The sequence below is a fragment of the Pseudonaja textilis genome, chromosome 2 (assembly GCF_049901715.1).
Source record: "Pseudonaja textilis isolate UNSWEBS1 chromosome 2, rPseTex1.2, whole genome shotgun sequence".
NCBI lineage: Eukaryota > Metazoa > Chordata > Lepidosauria > Squamata > Elapidae > Pseudonaja > Pseudonaja textilis.
Genome location: NC_141991.1, coordinates 109,268,922 through 109,293,822, shown reverse-complemented (window position 1 = coordinate 109,293,822; position 24,901 = coordinate 109,268,922). Strand labels below are relative to the sequence as shown.

Sequence of the window (24,901 nt, the reverse complement as noted above, 5' to 3'; positions counted from 1 at the left end):
TCAATCCAAGACTGTAGTCCATGGGTTGTACTTTTTTTGCTGACTGACCCTCATGCTTTGCATATCCATCATTCTTGATAGAATTACACATTCCAGAAAGTTGATCTATAATTCAAAAATGAATTCACTTTACCAAGCCACATCGCTCTTTCTAACAGGGTTGAACAACCTAAGGAGATAGGACTCAGTTCTGTCCAGGTTGTGGAGTGTGGGGAATACTCTACATCAGGGGTCTCCAACCTTGGCAACTTTAAGACTTGTGGACACACCCCGAACTCGCTTTCTGGTTAAGTCCTAAGTCTTAAAGAGCTCCTACCCCCCCTCTCAATGAGCAAGCAGCCAACACATATAATACCTATTCCACAGATAGATAAGCCACAAATAAAATGGCATTCACAGACCTCCCATTTTCTTATTCTTAAAAGTACTAAATATTTGCACATATTAATATTAATCACTCTAAAATCATCACATAAAGCCATCTGATCTTCAAAATGCTTTGCAGAGCGGATGCGTCTTTATGGCATCACAGAACATCTCTTCTTCGGTTTACAAACCTACTTTGATAAAGTCCATTCCTTGGAATCACCCTTTGAAAGCACCCTTTCAAAGTTCTGCGTTCCCTGATCTATTTCAGATTTCACTAGTTTGTCCTTCTGAGTATATAACTTGCCCTGCCTGCTGCCTTGCATCCACTTATCTGGAGGACGTATAAACCATCCTCCAACACAGGCTGCACGGTCCTTCAGAAGAGGAGCAAAAGATGTGCAAAGGATGTTATTAAGCACTCAGCCAGACGATGAAGGGTCCCTTTGCAAAAACATTATTATTAATAAAGAAGTAGTAAAGGAGTTATGATTGCCTGGAGTTTGATGCAACCTTCAGTGAGTGTAAATGGAATTGTTTCAACTTAACTCACTGAGCATGGAGATGAAGAAGGATTCAATTACCTTCAGTAGGCAAAACCAGAAGAAGAATGTTGAAAAGTATAGGTCCAGTCAATTATCTAGGGCCAATGAAAGGTTAAGGCTAAGCTTAAAACTAAAGTATGCCAGTTCTCTTGGTTTCCAAATAGAGGCTATGTCATGTGATTGCACACTAGATCACCAGTGACAAAGGTCTTCAGCTGTAAATCGTCTATACTTATATTTCAAACATCATATGTATCTGTGATAGATCGAGTGATAAAAGCATTCTTAAATCAAGTGGAGTGCGACAGATCCAAGAAATACAGAGGTGTAGGCAGATGCATGGCAGAATCATAACCTTAATTCATTAGGATCCTTTGATTTTATGTCTTGTTCAATTGTTTTGCCATCCATCAATTCATTTCAAGCTATCGCAGGTGACTAAATAGTGCTGCATTAATTCTGCCAGATCTTCTATTTTTTTTCTGGAAACACAAAGTTTTGGGAGGGAAGAAAGGGTTGCTTTTGTTTGTCTGACTACTAGGTTTTGGCTGCACAACTTTTTTTTCTGATCGTACTTCTTAAAATGATATGAGAAATAGGGAAGTAATACAGCTTCTTTAATCCATAGTTCCCAAAATGTCACATCACTTTGGTGGGAAAATATTTAAAAGGGAGATAATGGAGAGGGAACACCTGCTCCTATGCTAAAAGTAGACAAGTATTTCAAATAGTTTTATCCAAAGGAAATCGGGAAGCAAGAAGAAATTCCAGAGACTTTTGTAGACTACTGGTAAACTTAAATATGTTACCTTCTCAAATGTCAAAGTATTGGAAAGAAATCGGCTATGAGCTACTCACCCTTGCAAAAAATAAAAGCAAAAAATAAAAAAGGGGGGATAGAAGGGGAACAAACCCAGAATCTACTGAACATAAAAATAGAGTTTTGACATCTCAAAACTCATCCTATTATATAGTACCAGTAGCGTATTTTGTGGAACATTTATTTTCTGCAGTGAAAGTGTCATTAACATCTACTTGTCTCAATATTTCACCCATGCAAAGGTCATTTGTTTGCTTTTTGGGAAAATATTTGTTGCAGCTTTTTTTAAAAAGGAGTACTCCATTAGGCTGCTCCCATAATTGTTTTGGTACTGCTGTAAGTTTGCATTTGCTACCATATAAATCAAACCAAAGGTGGGTATGAAAAGAACCCCAAAAGGGTAAAATAAAGTTGGTGGAAGAGAATTTTGAAGCTACTCCTTCAGGGAGCTCTTAGGCACAAACTCAGGTTCAATATTTATCTCAATGAATGGTGCAAGAGAATATTGTTGCTTCTGAATAGTCTCGGAGATTTAGAACATCTTTTCTGTGTTTTATCTTTCACTTATTTAACCAATTCAGTTGGGGTTATTTGCTCTTTAACTTCAACCCTTGGCAACTTAAGAATGTGCCCATCTCTCCTTCCTTGCTTCCTTCATTCTCTCTTTCCCTGATGTGCCTTCAAAGAGCAAAGCCTCCACAAAATACTCTAATACTGAAAAGGGAAGGAAGGAATCTCGCAGTATACATCTTCACTTCAACCCCTACATAGAGACTTTGCAGATCCCAGGACCAATTTAGACTGCTGGTGCAAATTTCCATGCGCTGACAACAGGAAGGAAGGAAGGAAGGAAGGAAGAAAGGAAGGAAGAAAGGAAGGAACCTAGCTTCCCCCCCTCCTCCCCCTCTCCCTTTTTCTCTTTCTCCTTATCCCGCCCTAGCCCCCGTTTCCCCTGTCGCTGCCCCTCGTCCTCTCGGATTTTGTCCTGCTCTCTCTCCACCCATCTAGAAGACTCCAACTTCCCAATCTCCTTTCCCGCCATTCGCTTTTTCTTTTCAGCACCGATACTATAATGTACCTCCGCATCACTAGTTATGTTAGTATCAGTCACGGTGCTATTATTTTATAACTTTCCCTTCTTCCCGCAGCAACTGTTGAGGTCGGGATGTGTGAAAGAGAGAGGGGGGGAACCACAGATTCCAATTATTCGATACTTAAGCGTTTGGAAAGGGCGGTCACCAAACGGGAAGCAACATGAGAGTGGGAGCAGTATTTGGAGGGGGGGGTAGAAATATTGGTCACCGGGACGCATCTTCTCCCTCCCCCCGCTCCTTCAAAACTCTGGCGAAGGAGAAGCAAAATAAAAGAGTTTAAAATGGTCGCAGAGAGATTATCGAAAACTAAAGGCAAACGGGGAAAACCTTGTGCCTTCTGCGGTATTGCTCAAGGTGAGCGAAGAGATTGGACGTGGAAACATCCAGCGATTAGACGGTGTGTGTAGGGCGGGGAGGAAACGGAGCTCGGATGGGGTGGGTTTTTTGTTGTTGTTGATTGTTTTTTGTACTGTTGTATGTTATTTAGGGCCCCGCTCGCTTCTTTGCCGGCCGAGTTTCAGCGCAGTGTCCTCAGGGCGATCCAGAGGGTGAACTCCCCAGGAGCTGAGCCCGAGGGGGAGGAAGGGGGGAGAAGCGAAAGCTTCTGTGGTGTTTTGAGGGAAAATAAAAGCAAAAGTTCTTCCTTGGAATGGGATTGGGGATTTTTTGGGGGTGGGGGGAGGACTTAAGAGGAAGCGCCAAGCGCCAGAGCCTCGGCTCCTCGAGGGCAACCGAGAGCGCCAAGCCGTGACATTGGCGAGGCGGCCGAATTCGCGCCTTTCCTATGAGAAACCGCGGCGGCAGAAGAAGAAGTAAACAAACCGGGATTACTTACTACAGGGTAACTGGCACGGCGGGCTGCATCCCCTGCGCTCCAAGGCAGGGCTCGGCTCCTCCGGAGTTCCGAGGGGAAGGTGATCCGGAGTGCAGGGGGCGGACACCCCGGCCCTTCACGTTTTGCAGCAACTTCCCGGCCTGGCGCGACCCCAAACTCCTTCAAGTCGTCCTTTTTCCTTCCCCCGCTGATACCACGGAGGCGGACGAGTGGCGCGCAGGGCTGGTCGCGGCTGCTTGGCAGAGGCACATCCTGGAAGGGTTGGCGGGGGGGGGGGGCGGGGAGGGGAGGGCGGCTGTCTTAGCGGACGGCTCCCGATTGCCGGAAAGGAGGGGAGGACGAGCCAACCTGGGCAACCTCCCGAGGCGGCTGGGGGAAGAGCAAAGGGACGCGAGGCACCCGTCGAGAGTTGCCCTCGGGAAGCAGCCGGCGGGCGGCGTGCTCTGGATTCCAGCAAGTGTCTCCTTCCCTCACCCTTCATCGCCCTCCCAAGCCATCCATCACGGCGGCCGAAGTGGAGAAGGCAGGCGGGACAGTAGGAAGTAAATATAATAATAAAATAATAATAATAGCCATCAACTTCGACAGTAAAGCTGCTCAGGGGGCTGCCAGAAGGAGCGGCAGTTCTCCTCCCTCCCTTCTGACCCTGCCTGAACCCTTCAGCAACTTGGCGCCTCGGCTCTCGGCCAGTCCCCGGGAGGGACAGGTGGTTCCGATTAAGGCCACCTTGCCATTTCTGCCCGGCCAACTGTTCTGGTTTGGAGGGGGGAAAAGGAAGGGTGGAAGAAGCGCGTAATGGGGTTCTTGTTTTTGTTTTTTAACTGCCGGTTGTCTTCAAGAGGGCCAACTCCATCCGCCGCGGATCTTTCCGCGTTTCCCCTTCTCCAGAACCATATGGGCCGGGAAGGACCGGCAAAATTATCCCATGTCTGAAAAGGACGAGCTGTCCGGATGGTCGCCGGATGAAATTACTCCCGAGCTGTGATCTTCGGCACGGGTGCGCCAAAGGCTACTAGTAGTGCCCTACCTGGAACGGGGACGGGTCTCTCAGGAGGAAGAGCTAGTCAGCGGAATGGCTTTGGTATCCCACCGGAGATCTGCAGGCGCCCTGGGCTGGGATCCAGCCACTCAGCCGCCTGTATCTCTTTTCTCTGGCTCTGGTCTTCAGGAGCTCGAATGTGCCCTTGGGCTGCCCGTTCCCCATCCTTCTTCCCGCGACCATCCTGCGCCCCCTGCGCCCCTGTCTACATCAAGGACTTAGCGCCCCACTTTGCTCCCTGCTCAGCAGCCTGCCTGCTGCGTTAAGACCACTCGGACCCTTGCGCTTAAGAAGAAGTAGGGTGTGGGAGGGGTCTGAGGAGAGGCGATTGCCCCCTCCCCTGCTACGCAATAGGGTGGGGAGGGAAGAAGAGAGGAGCAAAGCGGCAAAACCCCGCGGATTCCAAATTCTCCAGGTGACTTCGGGACCCGGGCTCTAATGAGATCTTTAATTTGCAAAATTGGAGGAGGAGGAGGAGCAGCAGCAGCATTTTGCGGGGTGGAGAACGAGAGGGAGGGAGAAGTGAAACGAATGTTCACGGAACAATTTGCAGCGAATTGTATCTGCTCGCGGATGGTGGAGTTCAGGAAGTCTTAGAGGAAAGTAAGAATGTTTTACATCCTTCCCCAACCTAAAACTTTCTTTTCAGAATTCAGATGCTCAGAACTAGTTGGGTGGGTTTTTACAAGTGTAAAAATGAATACTCCTTAAACCAAGTGCTCCTTGGATTTACCATCCCCCTTTCTAAACTTCAGCAGTTCTAATTGGGGCAGCTTCACTAAGGCCACTGCTCTGTTTAGCAAATTGCTATTGAGCAGCCTGCCCATCCTCCTGCATTCCTGCCTTCTTCTGCCTTCTTGCTTACCCTTGTATTTCGATGCAGCCCCTGGATGCAGGCTAAGCAGAACTGGGCCTAGTTAATATTTGAATGGATTTATTTAGATAATAGTAGGGATGTAGATTATATTGAGAAGTTTAAAAATAAATAAGTCCCAGAAACACTTCCATAATGATGCCAAGAAAACCGTGGATGTATCATTCAAATCAGCAGGCACTGTGCGAAACCTGAAGGAGGCTTTGCCTTTACCAAGAAGGTAAAGAAAGATGTTTCTTAGCCAGTATAAAAGACGGATATAGCCATAGGTTCTATTAAAATGCAATGTTCCCAATTCTTTAATACCCAACAATCTTACACACATGAATGTTTTAGGGGTGAAATCGGTTTCTAGATCACCAGTATTTTTAAAAAAGAAATGTGAGAGAGTGAATGGAAGTGCTAAAGTGTTCCTATGTTGTTTAATTCCATGTGTTGGGAGGCCACAAAGATTGTCTTAATGTGTTATTAAATTTGTGGTGTCATGTGACGTATCATGACACTTTTTCCCTTCGCGGAGCTGAGGTGGGTGTGGCCTGTGCATGATGCATCCGGGCCGCCAGTTTGACACTCCTGCTCTAGGACATCTGACTGTATAAAGCTGATGAGAAAGTACAAAAGTTTATCTTGAGTTTCTGGAACACCAAGCTATTTCTATTCTAATGACCTGCCAATATTTTGTACTTTTAGAGTGCTTTTCTCCAATGCTGTGCCTAAGTCCTCGACATATGTGGTTCATTATATATAAAAAGAATTCAAAGTTCTTTTGCTTCATAACAAAGGCAGAAGATAGGCATCTTGCATAGTATTGACTTTTAGTTTGAAGGGGAAAATTTGATCCCAGAAGCTCATAAACTGGACATTTTATCCAGCGCTGGTACAGTTGAGAATTGTAATCCTCTTCATTAAAGAGGCCATCACAGATTCTTCAGCAAAACCCAATTAACAGTTTTGGCCACCAGAAATGTTATTTTTAGCCATGATTTCAGAAATGCTGGTGGAATCATTGGCTTACTAAAAATAAAAAAATAACTCAGGCTTCCCATTTCTCCCAGGCTTAAATGTTAAGCAGCCGAGTGAACCTCCCCATTATTTCGATAGTATGAAATCCATTCATTATTTACACAGGATGTTTAATAAGGACACCCATTTTTAAAGTACCATGAATCATGCATGAAGCTCATTGAAGAAAAGAGATTTGTGCAATAACAAGGTAAAGTTCTAATGCCAAGTGCTTTTTTAGGCAGCTTTTTAAAAATCAGAATAAATGTTCTTTCAAATCAAAGATTGTGATGATTGGGTAGAGGATGGGAGCAACTTCTGGGATTGTTTTTTTTCTTCCTCACTGGAGGTTTTTGAATAGAAACTCGATAGTTGTCTGTTGGGGATGGTGTACTGAATTTTATAGTACGTAGTTCTTGATTTACAACCACAATTGAGCCTAAAATTTATATTGCTAGGTGAGAAATTTGTTAAGTGAGTTTTGTCCTATTTTACAACTTTTCTTGTCATATTTGTTAAGTGAATCACTGAAGTTATTAAATTAGTAACATGGTTGTTAAGTGAATCTCATCTCCCCGTTGACTTTGGCAGTCAGAAGTGTTGGAAGAAACATGGAGGCTGATCGGAAAGGTGGTTTTAATGATGAAGCAGAAGCACATGGGTGGTTCTGGGCAACTTGACCATGAGAATGGGGAGTATTTATATAGTCTCTTAGGCTTTGCACTTGAACTTCCTGTTCCTGTGCAAGAACATGTATTCTATTGGCTGTTGCATGGGGCCATGTACAAATCCTAGTTTGGTTGAAGTTTGAACTGCTGGGGGGTGTGTGCAATTGAGATGATGCAATGAAGGGGCTTTGGGAAATTCCTACTGTGGCTGAGGAGGGCTAATCCTACCTCTGTTAGATCTCGAGTGCAAATAAGCAAATAAAGAGAGCTCTTAAGTGATGGCATCTGCTGTAGGCTATTAAGGAAGGTGGGGGCTGCTTTCCAAGAGCATGTTTCTCCATTTCTCATCCAGGGAAATATAATATTCTGCCTTTTTAATATTTCTCAAAATATTTCATTCTTCTAGGAGAGGGGTGGGTGCTAAGTTTCTTCAGAAGGTTGTGAAAGGTGATCACATAATACCACATCACTGCAACTGTCATAAATGTGGGTCAGTTGTCAAGCATCCAAATATAAATCACATGATAATGAGGATGCTGCAATGGTCATAAATGTGAAAACGGTCATAGGTCACTTTTTTCAGTGCCATTGTAACTTCAAATAGTTACTAAATAAAGTGTTGCAAGTCAAGGACTACCTGTACTCAGGGGGCTGATTTGTTAACCTGTTAAATCCCTTCCAATTCTATGATTCTATGACCTGATCAGTTGCAAGTGCCAATAAATGTCCCAATTCTCAAATTGGAGAATTGCTTGGAATGACTAGAAACTAAAATACTAAATGCTTTACAGCCCAATGGAAATTAAGAACCTCTTGCTTTTATTCTATACAAATTACTCTATAATTTTTTATTGCTTTATGTGGGAATTACATTTTATATCTAAATTGTAGTGATGTGGATATTTTTCAGATGATAAATTTTTAAATTTTATTTGTGTTTTTATGTATTGTCTTAAAGCAGTTGGATTGAGATATTGGCAGATTAATAAACATCCAATCCCATAACAAGTATATAGCAATAGCACTTAGACTTATATATCGCTTTATGGTGCTTTACAGCCTTCTCTAAGCAGTTTTACAGAGTCAGCATATTGCCCCCTACAATCTGGGTCCTCGTGGGAAGAAGTGGAGGGGATTTGTGAGATTTTTTTCTCTCTTAACTGAAATTGGTGTATTTTAAGGTTTACATTTCATTTTTCTAACAAGAACTCTGTTAGGTTTCTGACGTTAAAGAGAATCTTGGGTATATCTGTGGGCTGGGGAGATCCAGTAAGAAAGAGTAGGAAGCTAATAGCTAATGATATGTACTCTGAACTTAAACCAAAAGGTTATTTTAGCATAACTTACCAGCTTGCTTGCTTACTTTATTAATGTATTTTACACATTTCTATTGAACCTGCAGTTGAAAGACTTTTAATAATTTACATAAAATATAAAAACCAATTAAAATAATTCAAACTTTCATTGAAACAGCACCAACCAAACCTAAAGTAGTTAAAAGTGGAGTGATGAAATTAGAGGAAGAATTTGTGAAATCATCCTATTTATAATAACTACTAGAACATCCAAAAGGGAGAAATTGCCTTGTTTTCTACTGGAGGTTGTTCGGCAGCATTGGTGCTGCCAGCATCTTCTCATTCTTCTCTCCCTGAACTTCCTCAAAATGTGGGATCAATAAATTTGCTCTCAGTTTCAATAATCAATTGGTCCAATACAATCCTGCAGGTAACTAGATCCCAAGCTGGGTACTGTATGCTCCCAATAAAGGAACTGGAATATATGTGGGCTACAACAGAAATGCTATAGAAATGCAATTTAAATGTGCAATGGGATCAATGTGAAAAATAACACTGTCTCTTACACTTTATCACATCATAAAATGTTTTTCCTCACAATCACATATACTTAAGAATACAAATTTATTTGTAGTTCCGGCTACAACTGAGATGCGATATATGACATGAAACTCAAGAAGGAAACTTCCATACAACCCAGTTTTCTGTCTCTTTTCTGATGGCAGTATAAAATTCACCCAAGATTGATCTGAGCTGTTTTTGACCATTTGCAGGTCTGTTATCTTTTTTCTCTTGCAACTCTTCCTGTATATAGTACCTTAGCCAAGGTGAAGTAAGCAAATCTCACATTGATCTAATTGGCAATAGACAAGATGAAGCTTTGTTAACCCGGGATTATTTTTATGTGGCATGTCAGTTTTAGAGGAAGGCCTTTTCTAGACAAAGGTGTAGATCTGTTTTTCAAGCAAGATGAACCCCTTAGTTATTGGATGTTCTCGTAGCTGCACATATGCAGTTACAATAAATGTTTCATTTGTTTATTCTTTCTGAAAAGGAGTAAACAGTTTTAAGGGACTGGTTACCACTCCTACAGAGGAAGAAAAGTGGAGGTGCGTTGCTTTCAAGAGCCAATCTCAGTAGCCATACACTATCTCCCAACTGTTGTCCAGCAAGAGGCATCTTGATTTAAAAAGACATTTTTTAACATGGTTCCCTTCAAAATTGCCTGTCCCCACTTTTTTCCTTCTCTTAGGAAGGGGTAAAGGATGTGAGCCTCACAATTAGTTCCTGGGCAGCTGCTGATTACTCAGTGGTAACTCCTATTTATTCTTAGTTATTACTGTAGCCAAAAAGAGCAAATACTGATGGATTGGCATGTCTGAATATAGTAGTAGTAGTAGTAGTAGTAGTAGTAGTAGTAGTAGAAGAAGAAGAAGAAGAAGAAGAAGAAGAAGAAGAAGAAGAAGAAGAAGAAGAAGAAGAAGAAGAAGAAGAAGAAGAAGAAGAAGAAGAAGAAGAAGAAGAAGAAGAAGAAGAACTTGTTGTACAACGAAACTGTGGATGCACCCCAGCAACTGTTCGCAATACAATAAAACCAAAGAGCTTAAAAATGAAGATAAGAAAAATAGAGTACCCACGTCTCCATTTGCAATTAGAGAGTACAATATCTACGAATATACACAAAATATACATCCAACACTGACTGTGATGCTTTGCTAAGTATAATACACAAGAGATAGATTGTATTGTAATATGTTATTATACATCTGAATGGGGTATTGAGATTTCACATCTTTTCACATCTTAATAAGGTAGTGACTGTGTTTATTTGCGGCTCGTACTTGCAAATATATGAATACATGCATCCTCATTGTGATTTGGTACTCACAAAGACTGGGAAATAATCTGGTTCAGTCTTGATGAATTTTAAAGTCAGTTCAAAAGGATGAGAGACAGAGAGGCTAATTTTCTGAAGGGCTCTGAAATGGAAGTTTCACATCTACAGAAACAATGAACATATTTAGATTTTAGTTCAACTGAAAGCTCCTGATCATGCTATAATTTGATTGCAGTGGTTCTTATCCCATACCAAACTGGAATTGTATTTTGTTTCTAACTTCCGAAGAAATTTCTATCTTTCTTTACTAGCTTCCAAAGAAAAGAAAGAGCATCAAATCTTGATAATGGTAGTTGATGCTATATTTCAAAGTTCTGTAAAAATAGTCCTATTATAATTGATTTGACTTTGCCAAAATGTTTCTGGTCCAAACAATTGACAGCAAATTATTACAGAAAATCCGCATGCTGAGCCCGCTTCACCAGATTTGTAAATTCCCCATTTAAACTTCTGAGGGGAAAATTATAAACAATCCAGGACAAGAAAATAAATAACAATGATGTTTCCAATGAAAGTTGCCACTGCTACTAATTAAAAGACAATTCTGAAGTCATTTTATTATTTATTCCATAATGGATTTTATTCAGAGGTGGTATTCAACAGGTTTTGACCAGTTCTTGGAGAACCGGTAGTGGAAATTTTGAGTAGTTTGGAGAACCAGTAAATACCACCTCTGACTGGCCCTGCACCTATCTATTTGCTGCCTCCCGAGTCCCAGCTGATGGGCTTAGTCTTCTTTTGTTGCCCAGCACAGGAGAACAGAGCTGGAAAGCAGGTTAGTGGGGAGGGGAGGGAATGGGGACGTTGCAGTAACCTTCGCCCTGGAGTGGGGAGGGAATGGAGATTTTACAGTATCCTTTACCTGCCACGCCCACCAAGCCACACCCACAGAACCAGTAGTAAAATTTTCAATCCCACCACTGATTTTATTTCAATATGAAAAAAGATGGGCCAGTGAGTATAAAATAAATTTTAGCAGGGTCTGTGCATTTAAAGTGCTTGCAACAAATCCAGTTTATAATAAAGTAAAACAGGAGCACTGAATCCTCTCCCAGGTGCTATTTCTTCAGTAAAGAAGTGCCAAGAATGTGATCCACTTATGACCAATTTTTATTACATGGCAGACAAAGTTGCTTTTTGTTCACAACATCTCCTGCTAAAATAGTCATGCTGAAATTGAAATGCCATGTTGCAAACTCAGTAATCACCTTCTGAGAACTGTCCTGAGTTATATAGGCCTGACTTTTTATCCAGTGTGCTATTGTCTTTTGTGTGTGTATTGGTAACTGGTATTTAGAGTAGAAGAAAGAAAAAAAGTAAAGAAAAAAAAAGCGACAAGGCTAAAATGCAGAAAAAAGAAAGAAAAGAATATAGAAGTTACTTCCACTTTTATTTTACAGCAGTTTGTAAATGTAAATTAGCCTCTTGCTCTATGGTTATAAAGATCATTTTTTCTATAATTGACATTTTTTTCTAATAATACTTATTTCACATTTTCTCTAATCAACCTTCTTAATTTAGCCCATCTCACAAATACCAATATATTATTCCAAGTGCTAATTTTTGTAGTCCAACAAACTGGGGATTGGAGGCCTCTTCAGAGTCCCAGGACTTGAATCCAAAGAATTTCCTTAAAACCTTCCCAGAATATTCTTGTGAAATAGATTTAGGCTACTCTTCCCAACTGGCTTCCCAACTGGCCATAGCTCCCATCATTTTCTTCAGACTTATAGAACTACAAATCACATTAAATCCTATAAGATGTCAGTGTTTCCTTAGTAGATTGTGTGAAGTCTGGAGGCATAATATACTTTGATTTCAGCAAAGCATTTGGCAGGCTGATTAGCAAGTCAGCTAAATATGGAATGGGTGGTATGACAATTCGGTGGAAAATCATCCTTAAAGAGTGCTTATGAAGTGTTTCTCATCAACTGTGCGAGATACTGAATGAGACACTGCAAGATTCAATCAATGAGTCTGACATTTTACAACATTTTAAATTCAAGGCTGGAAAGAATATTTATCAGACTTAGAGGCAACATAAAAGAAGGATAGATAAGTTAATACCTTAACAGGAGTAATATTCAAATCTATCAGGTTGGATTCAAGAAATTGATTGAAAATAACCGAACAAAGTTTAATAGAGTTCAATGGAAAGTTCTTGAGCTGAAAAAAAGAAGAAAAGAAATCAAGTTCACAGGCATAGAATGGGTACATCAGGCTTGATAATCATAGTTATGAAAAGGATCTTGGAAGTATAGCTGATTACAAGCTGACTACGAATCAGCAGTGTGACATGACTGCACAAAAGCTAAGCATAATTGTAGACAGCAGCTTAGAAAACTAATTGCCAAATCACAGGAAATGAAAGTTCCACTCAATTGTATTGATTAGATTCCACTTTCAGCCCTATGTTCTGTTCTGGGCATCATACTTCAAGAAATATTCAAACAAGATGAGGTAACATCTTTTTAGAAAAGGGCAACATGTATGGTTAGGGATTAAAAACTCTGAAGTACTGTAAACCTCTTTCCAAATCATTATGCATTTGAAATACCTCCAAATTATTTTGTTTTTTTCAGATGTGACAACAAAGGAAGAGTAATTGCAGCTTTTTAAAAAATAAGAAAATTAAAGTCTCTGGACAAAGCAGATCCATGGTAATACAACAGTAAACATGTATTCAAAATTCCTTTCAAGTATCTGAGAGCATACATTATTAACAAGATAATGATTTTGTTTTCAGAAGTGCAGTGAGGAAGAGGAGAAGAAATGGTGTAAAAGTGCATACACAAATCCCAGATGCTGGAAAATGTGAAAAGTCTTCTTCAGGGGCAGAGAGGAAATTAACATTTATTTCACTTGTTGTCTTGTGTCTGTGGAGAACAGACTCCTTCATGGGCTACAGAAGTTAGGGTTAGCATTTTGACTTACTTTGTGTTTGTTAAATCGGTCACTGGAAAACTTTCTCCATTGACAGAATAAGACAATATGTGGGAAACCTTTCTATTCTATTAGAAACTGTTCATGGTTGCTTAAGCTGATAGATTTGGCCTGGAGAAAAGCCAACTGAAATATATGGGAGCATCTTCAAGTACTTGACATTGCCACACAGAAGAAAAGCACAACCTCTTCTTTGTGCCCAAGAATGTGAGACATGGAGCAATGCACTGAGGTTAGCAGAAAGATTCTTCCATCGGAATGTCAAAAATGGGTCCTAATCGTAAGCCACCTTTTCAAAGGGGAACTGATTCATGAGAGAAGTGATAAGATCCCTTGTACTGGATATGTTCAAGGAGAGTTTGGATGGTCATCCTTCCTAGTTACTTTATTTTGAATGCCTGCACAATTTAGGGCAGTTCTTTATTAAAGAACCATCACCATCCTCCCTCCATAGCAATTCATATCTAGTGCTCTTGGATCACGATTTCTAATTCTTCCTAAGTACTTTAAGTAAAAGGACTTGCTTTCATGTTAGGCAAGCATTATGGGCTCCATCCCATCTCATTATTATTCTGGGAGTTTGTGAGTATTGATATCTGCCTCCCTTAGCCTACAGACTTTCCTATGCAATAAAGCTATAACATCCACGATTCCCAGCATGGGAAATGGGAATTCAGGATGAGAATTCTGAATGTTATAGAGTACTAAATTGGAGGAGGCTGGTTCATTTTGCTCTGGAAAAATCTTCTCTCTTTTCCTTTTCCTTTCATTAAATCATGCAGAACATGAAAAGATGGGCCAATTTCTTATTAGGCTGTGTGGCACTTTCAATTCAATGGTGAAAAAGATTCTTTGAAACACAAAGAACATTTCTGTGATTCCTTAAATCCAATATATATATATATAATGAATCACAGGGCAGCTTCAAAGGATAGCCACATAATCTCAGGAAAAGGAGGACTGCACTAAGGAATTGCAGACCATGCTGTATAGTCCAAACATTTATATTCATATTGCCTGGCTCCAATTTTTTTCTTTTTAATCTAGCCAATTGTTAAATAAACCTGCTAATCAGATATTTCTGTTTTCTAAATATAAGATAGAGATTCCCACTTTATCATTTATTTTGTTTTTTCACATGAGGCCAATTGGAAGTGTACATTTGTTTGTGGCGTTTGCCCTCCAATTGTAAGTTAATTCAGCAAGCTGTCCATGATAGAAAGAATCAGTGTAGCTGTCCTCACATTCCGGGAGCTGTAGAAGAAACCTGAGACTGCCAAAGTTTGGCTTTCTTGAATCCATTAGATTAGTTTTTGGGTCTCCAAACTTGGCAACTTTAAGACTTGTGGGCTTCAACTCCCAGAATTCCTCAGCCAGCTATGCTGACTGGATTAGTTCATGGATTAGTTCATGGTAGAGGGTAAATTCAGATTGGGTAATTCCTGACCCAAGACCAAATTGATGTAGTAGTTAAAGCCACTGGCTAGAAACTGGAAGACTACAAGTTCCAGACGTGATTTAGATGTGAAGCCAGCTGGGTGATCTTGGATCAACCACTCTTTCTCAGCCCTAGAAAGTGGGAAAGAGAAAGCCACTTCTTCAAGGACTTGTTCATGTAGTCACTAGGAATCAACACTGACTCAAGAGCACTCATGTTAAGGCACTCACTCACATGCCCACACAAAAGGTTCCTGATCCCAAACTATCACTTTTATTTGCCACTATCTTTTAGCTACCACTACTATCTACACAAGTAGATACACAAGTATCTACACAAGTAGGGGGCATGCATAAGCGCACCAACATGCCTACCGTTCCTGTCCTATTGTTTCTTTTATTTTTTTATTGTTCTTATATGTATCCATGTATTCATAACTATGTTTTTACTTATACCAATTATCTTGTAAACAATTGACAAACCAAATAAATAAAAATAAATAAATAAATAAAAAGTAGATGAACATCAGCTGCTGGAGATTCCCATCAAGTATTCTGGTAGTGGTCTCAACTTCAAATGGTCAGAGATAATCTGATGGATTTGAAGGGAGAGGATATATTGACTACTCTATATCAGCCTAGAAGCAAGGCCACTGAGTTGTGTATACCTATGTAGTTATTTGTTTATTTTATCCTGCCTTTATCATTTTTATAAATAACTCAAGGCAGCAAACATACCTGACATTCCTTCCTCCTATTTTTCTCACAGCAACAATTCTATGAGGTGAATTGGAGGGAGAAAGAGTGACTGGCCCAAATTGACCCAGCCAGCTTTCATGCCTAAGACAGGACTAGAACACACAGCTCCTGGTTTCTGACCTAATGCCTTAATTATTAGACCAAATTGGTTCTCCCACTGGATCAAATTGAATCCCTGAAAGAAAATCCCTGAGGAAAATTCCAGAAACTCCTAGCTAAGTCTGCTGCATACTTATTCCTTCATCCTGTTGCCTAATCCCATTCCAGTGTTCTAGCTGTGTCAAACTGTGTTTTTTAAACCATACAATGGACCAAGGAGATGTCTTTAGAGCCAATTTGGTTTAGCGATTAAGGCACAAGGCTAGAAAGTAAGAGATGTGTGAGTTCAAGTCCCATGAAAATTGTTTTAATGACCTTGGGCCAATCGCTGTCTTTCAGCCCAGCTCATCTCACAAGGTTGTTATTGTGGGGGGAAATAGGAGAAGAAAGGTATGTTAAATATATTTGCTGCCTTTAGTTATTTTGAAAATAATAAAGGTGAGACATAAATGAATACAAAAATAAGATTACCCTTTTCATATCTAATTTATCTCACAGGTATATGCTCATGAAAACTGGTAAAACGTGCTGGACTTAGTTGATATAAATATGTTCTAGAAGCAGATTGTCATTGTAAATAATGGTATGATGTGGATAGGGTTGCTTGCACAGCTGAGTAAACTTCAAAAAAGCCCATGAGAAATGAGGCAGGTAGAGAGTTATGGGTAGCATAGCCACTTTACCCTATGAACATATTTTGACAATGCATCCTGTGTTCCAAGGAAAGTTCATCATTCTAATGGTTATTTTGATATTTGGGGAAATGTAATTCAAGCATTAGCTTTGTGTAAATTTAGAATGTAATAGACTGGGACATTGAAAAACACATTCCAGGAAGCAGTAGAGAATAATGTTCCTGAATAGAGGCAGTCAACAGGAGTCCAGCTTGCATTGATAATGATGGTAGCGATGCGGATGACCAGCAATGCATACAAAAATGTGCATATTGAAATAAAGACAAAAAAAAAATCTGCCCAATGAAGTATGTAATGCAAATCTGGAGGATTTATAGGAAAGACTAAAAGTATAGAAGAGAAAGAAAGGACCAGGACAAGAAATGCAATGCAGAAAATTCAGTCATGTAGCTTACGCACTTATTTGTGGTAGACAGAATAAAAGAACCTGAGGACCTGTTGCTCACGCCTGGTCCTTTCAGGCACTGAAGATGCAAATTCTGATACACATATTTTGGGGCTTGGGAGGAAGAATTCAGGACATCCCTAAAGACCATCAAGTTTGTTGCCATAGATTAGTGGAAATATATCAAAATAAAATGTATACTCCTTTGTAGGTTGCAACAATCCTACCTGGAATTTGTATATTGAGCATAACATGCTCACTACCTTCCATCATAGATCCATAATGTGGCTGGATGGACAATACATTTCTGGAACATCTGTTGGAAACAGGGATGCTTAAGAGTAACTTACTCTTTTACCTTTTAGATTTATTTTTACACCATTTATTTAAAATATGTGCATGCACCTTTTGCCCTACTCAGGGAATCAGGCTGCAGAGTAGTGAACAATTTAAAATTACTTTATCCTAAAAAAATATAAACCAGAAATCAAAGTTGATTAAAATTAAAATCTTCAAGCTAAACTAAAACAATACCTAGGAAAACTAAAGATCGTTATTCAGGTTGGGACAGATTGTAACAAATGTAACGTTGATACCTAAAAGTAAGGATTTCAGAGCCAAAAAATACAATCAGGTCAGATTTTTTTCTACCAAAACTGATGAAAAGACAGTTTGTGTGGTGAGATATATACAATACATTTTACTTAGCTTCCTGTATTTATTCTACAGTAAATCAAAGGCCAACACAGCATGTAGTCATACTTGAAAGAATACACGGCCTTGGTTTTACAAAAATAGAATATGCAAGAATCGACATGCATGACACTGTTAGATTTCAGAACAAATTCCAGGACGTCCCTTGACCTTGGTCTTTCTACAAATCCCTCACCATCAGCCTCCCATCCATGACTATCCTTTTCTCAGAAGACAGAGTTTGCCTGTATCCAGCGGTGGGATTCAAAAAATGTTTACTACCGGTTCTGTGGGCGTAGCTTGTTGGGCGTGGCAAGGGAAGGATACTGCAAAATCCCCATTCCCACCCCATTAACCTGCTTTCCAGCTCCATTCTCCTGTGCAGGGCAACAAAAGAAGACCCAGCCCATCAGCTGGAACTCGGGAGGCAGAGAATAGATGGGGGTGGGGCCAGTCAGAGGTGGCACTTGCTGGTTCTCCAAACTACTCAAAATTTCCGCTACCGGTTCTCCAGAACTGTTCAGAACCTGCTGAATACCACCTCTGCCTGTATCCATTTCTTCCAAGCCAGAGATTCAGACACTGATTTCTTTGACTTTGTCATTTGAACCTTGAAAACTTAAGCTTGATTACATTCATTCCTCTCCCTTCCAAGAAAGAGACTGATGGAGCTATGTATCCATATGACCATCTTTTGCAGGTATAAATCAGCAGTCTGCAGCTCCACGGGTTACAGAAGCAGGTTGCTCTTGAGGAGAAATTAATTCTCGCTAACCACCAATTTAGCAAAGGCGTTCCCAGCAGCTGAAAATAATAAAGCAACCGTTTACTGGGATGACCCAACGGAGAAATGGGGAAGTCTATCTCAACCTATTGGTCTTCAGATTTATCACAAGCCTTTGCAGGTTCTCAGGATTTGACCTGGGATACAGCAGATCAGACTTCATTTGTGATTTTTTTTTTTCCTGATTACCTCGGCAATCAATATCAACCAAAAATAGTCTTGCACTTTCACTTTTAGCTAGCATTTCTTTGTGAGAGTTATTTATAACTAGATAAGCCCAAAGTCTTCTCTCTGCTCTCTTCAGCCACATGATTGATAAACAGGAGAGAAAAGGTAATAATAATAAATCAGAGGCAGGAGGGATATCATTCTAAAACAAAACATTCTTTAATAGATATGTGAAGCTTCCTGCTTCGGGCCATGTCTATCTCATTATGTGTTTAGCCTAGCATGTCAGTCAAATCTAAATAGCTTACTTGTGTGTTATTCCAACTTTTTGATTTAAATATAGGAAAGAGGTTAATTATTATCTCTGTGTCTCTGTCTCATTGGCTCTAGTATTTGACTTGGAGAATTCACTCTCTCTCATCTCAATGTTTACTCTCCCTCACAGATACCCTTTGTCTCAGTAGTTTTGTCCCTCTTATCAACTTATGATTCAGTGATTTTTTCTGGTTTGTACCCTCTTCTGCTTCAGGTGTCTGCCTCAGGGCACCCCACAAACAACAAGAATCTATCTCTGGGTCTCTAACCACCATTGTTTTTCCTTAAAATCAACAAGCTTTAACCACCAAATCTGTCTGGAATCTACCCTGGTTTCCATTTCCCCATCTCTTTCTAAAAGTTCCTCCTTCCCACAAGTCCACTTCTACCAGCTTGGCATCTGCCTCCTCCTCCTCCCTCCTCCTCCTCCTCCTCCTCCTCCTTAACCTCTAGGAAAAATCTTTCAGTGGCAAACTAAGCTAGCTTTCTCTCTCCTCTCGTTATCAGTTATAACTAGAACGTCTATTTGGGTTTCTGGATAGCTACTCAGCCAGATGCTACACTTCAACTTTCTTTTTATTTTTTATTAAACTTTTATGCCGCTCATCTCCCCTACAGTGTGACTCCGGGTAGCTTGCAGAGTTATAAAGCAAGTAAAAACTAGTTAAAAATTAAAATGAAACAGATTAAAATGCTGTTAAAAACTGTACTAGGTTGGTAAAATGAGGACCCAGATTGTTGGGGGCATTAGGCTGACTCTGTAAACCACTTAGGATTGTAAAGCACTGTATAGCGGTGCTAGTGCTATAATGCCCAGAATACCTGGAAACCCTCCTGCTGAGGAAGACTAGAGCAGGGATTCATTTAAAAGCTAGATCGCATAGCTACTTGCCAGGTCTGATAGCCTCTTGAAAGAAAGAGATCAACCAAAGCAGGAAATAGTACCACGGGGTAGTGGGGTCATTAGATTTGCAGCATCATAGTAAACTACAGCTGAAATTCTAGGCTGTTTTCTTACTGATTGCAGTTTAGCAATTGTGGTTCCTTGGCTTTCTTCTTTTGCTCCCCAATGTAAACTTATAACCAAACAAAGCAGCATTAGGTAAGACAGCTGTAGTTGCTCATGTGAGAGACTGATACTGGCTTGGTTCTCAATAGGTATTAAACTGCAATTTGCTTTAAGTAAGAGTAAGTGCAGCTCTGGGGTATTTATAGAACAGCGTGATAAACTGTGGGTAAAAAGCCACATTCACATATTGTGCTGTATAAAATATGCATCCACATGCATAAGCTGCAATATTGGAATGTGTAATTCCAACACATGGGTTTAACCTGAATTATGGTTAAAATGCAAAAAAGAATTAAAATGCATTTTTTTAAAAAAGCAAATTGCAGCAAAATAAAAAGTATATCATTTTAACAGTAAATAGTTACAATTCTATACATAGTTATATAATGCAATTATTAAATACATATAAATTGCTAATACATTTTTAACATATTGTATTTTGTATAAATGAATCCCATATTTCATTATATTTGTCCATATAAAATATTCTTATCTTTGTGTTTTTTCTTTTTTCTGTTTCTTTTTGTCACTATTTTAAAAACCATGAAAGAATAAATTTAAAAATCTATTATTAAAATAAAAAAGGTTAAAAATATCGCATGAACATATTCTGTTCAACAGAGACAGTTCCCAGAACTAAGAAGGTGTGACTCTTCCATTATAAGCTACAAAGAAAATGGAAAATGACTTTCTACACTATCTATTGACATTCCTTTATCTTTTGAAAGAATGAGCTTTTGACATGGAATAATGACTTAATCAGCGTCTATGTGGACCTATCTCACTCTCATGTAATAGCTGAAGGGCTTGTCTTGTTTAATAGACAAGATCCATTATATATATTTGGAAAAAAATCAGATGGTAAAATTTTGCACTGGATCTTTTTTAGAGTACAAGTGAAAGTGGCAGAGCTGTAGATCAGAATGCTGCCCCACACATAAAACACCCTGTTGTGGCAAAACCTAGCTCACCTAAAGCAACCCAATCACTCTGAGGATACAGCATACTTTTATTTGCATGCGTGCAAAAATAATACACTATACTGGAGCTCAATACTGGACTCAGCTTTGAAACTTTTTTGAAAAAAAAAAGCAGAACCAGGGCTTATATACCTTTGGCCCATTTCACTGCAGTAAAATGGAAAAGAAAAAGCCAGACACAGTGGACATTATAGCATGATGGTAGAATATTTTGGATAAATCCCATCTGTGTGACCTTATTCCAAGTAGTCCTCAAGTTATGACCATAATGGAGCCTGCAAATCACAGTCACAAGTCATGATGATCATAAAATGAGACAACCATGTAACTGTCTCACTTAATGACCCCCATCCCCGCTCTCCCTGATGGGTGAAACCAGACTTAATAGCAGTAACTGTGAGAGGGATCTTGGAGTCTTAGTGGACAACCAATTAAATATGAGCTAACAGTGTGCGGCGGCAGTCAAAATAGCCAATGCAATCCTAAGTTGCATTAACAGAGGGATTCAATCAAGATCAAATGAGGTATTTATACCACTCCATAAAGCCTTAGTAAGACCACACCTAGAATACCGCATCCAGTTTTGGTCACCACACTACAAAAAAGATGTTGAGACTTTAGAAAGAGTGCAGAGAAGAGCAAGAAAGATGATTAAGGGACTGTAGGCTAAAATATATGAAGGACCTGTGCGTGGCTAGTCTAATGAAGAGAAGGATCAGTGGAGACATGATAGCAGTGTTCCAACATTTGAGGAGCTGTCACAGAGAGGAGGGGATCAACCTGTTTTCCAAAGCACCTGAAGGGCAGACAAGAAAAAATGGATGGAAACTGATCAAGGAGAGATTCCACCTAGAAATAAGGAGAAATTTTGTGACAATGAGAATAATCAACCAATGGAACAGCTTGCCTTCAGAAGTTTTGGAGGCTTCATCACTGGAAGCTTTCAAGAAGAGACTTGAAATGAATGGTGTAGGGTCTCCTGCTTGGACAGAGGGTTGGACTAGATGACTTACAAGGTCCCTTCCAACTCTGTTTATCAGAATTTTCTGCCACTTGGGGTTTCCATAGGCCTACAGTCTTCTTCCCACCTCACCAGGTCTCACTTCCTCGTTCCTGCCCTCCAATCACTACCTTACCTTACCTCCAGAGTTTATATTGGAGAAGAAGAACAGACCACTCCACCCCTCAGCTTCTGCATCCCAGAAGTGAGTGTCATTTTTGGAATAGCCATAATTCATTGCAGCCACCCCCAAAATGGCAACTGCTTCCAAGATGGGGTGGGGCCTATAGGGACCTGATAGGGTGGGATGGGGGGAGAGATAGGCAAAGGGGGTGCGGCAGAGTCCCTGCAGTCGGTGATAAGGGCAAATCCTCCTGAATTCTGTGCATGTGACTGCAAGGACACTGCAGCAGCCATAAGTTCAAAACCAGGTTGTAAGTCGCTTTTTTTGGGGGGGGGGTGTCCATCACAACTTCAGATGGTTGCTAAGCAACTGAGCCCCAGGTTCCTGACTGAGTCTTCTCTCTATTGCTAGTCAGGGTCAATTCAAGGACACTTTCAGTGGTTTATACCTATGGGGGGGAGGGATATCTCAGAGGTTTGTTAATGTATGCAGGTGATATATGTACAGGGCTGGGAAACAGGTAAATCTTTTACAATCATACCACAAAGATAAAAGGAAAGCCAGGGTGAACCTGAGACCAGAGTTAAAAGACCACTGAGTATTTTCTGAACATGCCAGCTTATATCTGCAGGAAGACAACTGCTATGACACCGGAGCAGTCCTATGTGAAGCTGCACATCTGCCTTCTTTGTAGCCCAAAGGGGTTCTCAGGAAAACTCCTGCTCCTGTACCCCACTTGGGCTGTTTGTGTAAGAGCCTTTTCTGATGCTTCCACACTGATCTGACCTTGTTCTTCCCGCTCAAAATTGCAATGCAAATCAAGTTTCCAGTTGCTGCTATTATTCTCTCAGCAGCAGTGATTTCGTTTCAATCTAGAACGTCCCTGTAAACTTTTAAGAAGGAACAGGTTTCACGAGAGCTTGTAAAGTGCCAGGTACACTGCTACTGATAAAAAATAATGACTGAGGCTGGCATGCAAGAGATACGTGCACAAGGGGGCTGAAAGGGAGTTCTTTTAAAACAATTTTGGGCAGGGACTTGACATGGGAATAGCCCCTCCTGCCATTCTCCTTAGGTAGACTTTTGGCTTGTGGCTATGAAAGAGGTTGGAAGAGTGGGAAATATATGCTACTTTGCACCCAGCATGCTCCCTATATCCAGATCAGAGGAAGCCTCCATACCACTCAGTTCAACTAGCTAAAAAACAGAGAGAGAAAGAGAAAAGAGAAGAGGGAGAGGGAGAGGGAGGGAGGGAGAGAGAGAGAGAGAGAGAGATATTAAACATCAGCAAAAACCCAAAACATTAACAGGCAAAAATGGGACAAAAAACAGGCAAAAGGAGGGTGGGGGAAAGAGACGTGAACAAGCAACAGATAAAAGGGCAGCAATCTAAATAGCAAAAATGATCTACGCTATCCGTATTTATACCAAAAGATACAAAACCTTGCAGAGCTACTAGAAACAATGCAGTGGTTTGTTAATATTGTTGATCCCAAAGGGAGAGGTCTTCGGTTATCTCAGCTTTAATCTTTTTAGGCGCACAGCAGCAGAAAAATAGAGATGGAAAGTAGGACACCAAGTGACCCCTCCTCTATTCTGTACCTTAAAGTGAACAATTTGATGGATGGCGAGGATGTCAGCCTACAAAAATAAAATAGCTGCTTTTCTTAATTCATGTACTGTAGGTGAACAAATGCAAATGGCCAGTGGGGGTGGGGGGCAGAAATCACCTGTAGATGTTGTAGAAATGACTGAGTAAACAAGGGACAAAAATGCTGATCTGAATTTAAGTGGTGTGAATGTAACATTGGTGACCATTAGAAGTTTATAGCACTGATACTGGCCATCTCTGACCTTTGCTAAGTAGAAAAATAAACTCTCCTCCAAGTCAACTCAGTTCCTCAGGAGTTCATGGGTGTGTAGCCTTTTTTGAGGTAGCAGGTTGGGTATAGTTACCCTTGCTTTCTTCCACAAAAAGTTGTTTTTTTAAAAAAGTTTGGGCAACAGTCTTACTGTATATCTGGGGGTTTCCCATCCAGGAAGCAAAGGCCCCAACTGGATTTTAGTAAGACGCTAGCAACGTTTTTGTTCTGCTAAGTTCTGCTAAGGCACAGGGGTGGGATTCAAATTTTTAACAACTGGTTCTGTGGGCGTGGCTTAGGTGGTGGGCGTGGCTTGTTGGTCATGTGACTGGGTGGACATGGCTTGGTAGTCATGTTATTGGCTGGGTGTGGCCAACTCAATATCACTCACATTGAGGCATACATCTCCTCACATGGCCTCTCGTGACTGTGGGGATGCTGCAACAGTCATAAGTGTGAAAAATGGTCATAAGTCACTTTTTTCAGTGCCATTGTAACTTTGAATGGTCACTCCACACAAGCAAAGTACCAGCAAAGGAGGCGGAAAAAACTCCAGAGAAGTTCCTGAGACAGGAAGTCTAGTCCTGCCAAGAACATAATAAGGGTTAATGGAGAAGCAGTTTCTGTAAGCAACACCAGAATGTTTCCTTCCTGCCTTCCTTACAGGATTAGGCCAGTAATTTCTTCTAACAACCGGTTCTCCGAACTGCTTAGAATGTTAACAACTGGTTCTAGCGAATAGGTTCGAACTGGTAGAATCCCACCCCTGCTAAGGCACCAGGACCATGGCACTATGGTAGCCCTGATGCTCCTGCAGTAGTGTCTGGGATTTGCTCCAGAGAATTATTTTAATTTCCTACAATGCCTGATGCAGGCTATGCTAAGGGATTATGGGTAATTAAAAGATCTGAGATTTTCAGTGGCAAGTACTATATGTTGGGGACAGTACTCTCACTGATGTGGGAGACAGTAACCCCTCAATCAGAAACACAATTCTTGTAATTTACTTCTTTGTAATCCTTATAATTTGGGTGGGGCTGTGCTGCTGATGTCACTGCCCCCCTTTTTATATATAATTCCATAAAAGAAAAAAGAAAGCCAGACAAATGGCAATAACAAGAAAATAAAGTGTAAGTTAACATTCAGATTATAA

The 24,901-nt window shown here is 40.5% G+C and overlaps 1 protein-coding gene and 1 long non-coding RNA gene across 2 annotated transcripts in view; one reads left to right on the top strand and one right to left on the bottom strand.

Annotated features, from left to right (window-relative positions):
- The window catches only part of GRIN2C (glutamate ionotropic receptor NMDA type subunit 2C), an 89,799-nt gene extending 84,676 nt beyond the window's left edge, over positions 1-5,123 (bottom strand). The window contains exon 1 of the mRNA XM_087924893.1: positions 3,661-5,123. The gene's annotated coding sequence lies outside the window, so the exon portion shown is untranslated. The remainder of the gene's footprint in view (positions 1-3,660) is intronic.
- A 19-nt stretch (positions 5,124-5,142) lies between these two features.
- On the top strand, positions 5,143-14,732 carry LOC148127007 (uncharacterized). The gene is made up of 3 exons (XR_015741812.1): positions 5,143-5,302; positions 13,018-13,095; positions 13,182-14,732. It is a non-coding gene; the product is annotated as an uncharacterized LOC148127007 (long non-coding RNA).
- The last annotated feature ends 10,169 nt before the right edge of the window (positions 14,733-24,901 follow it).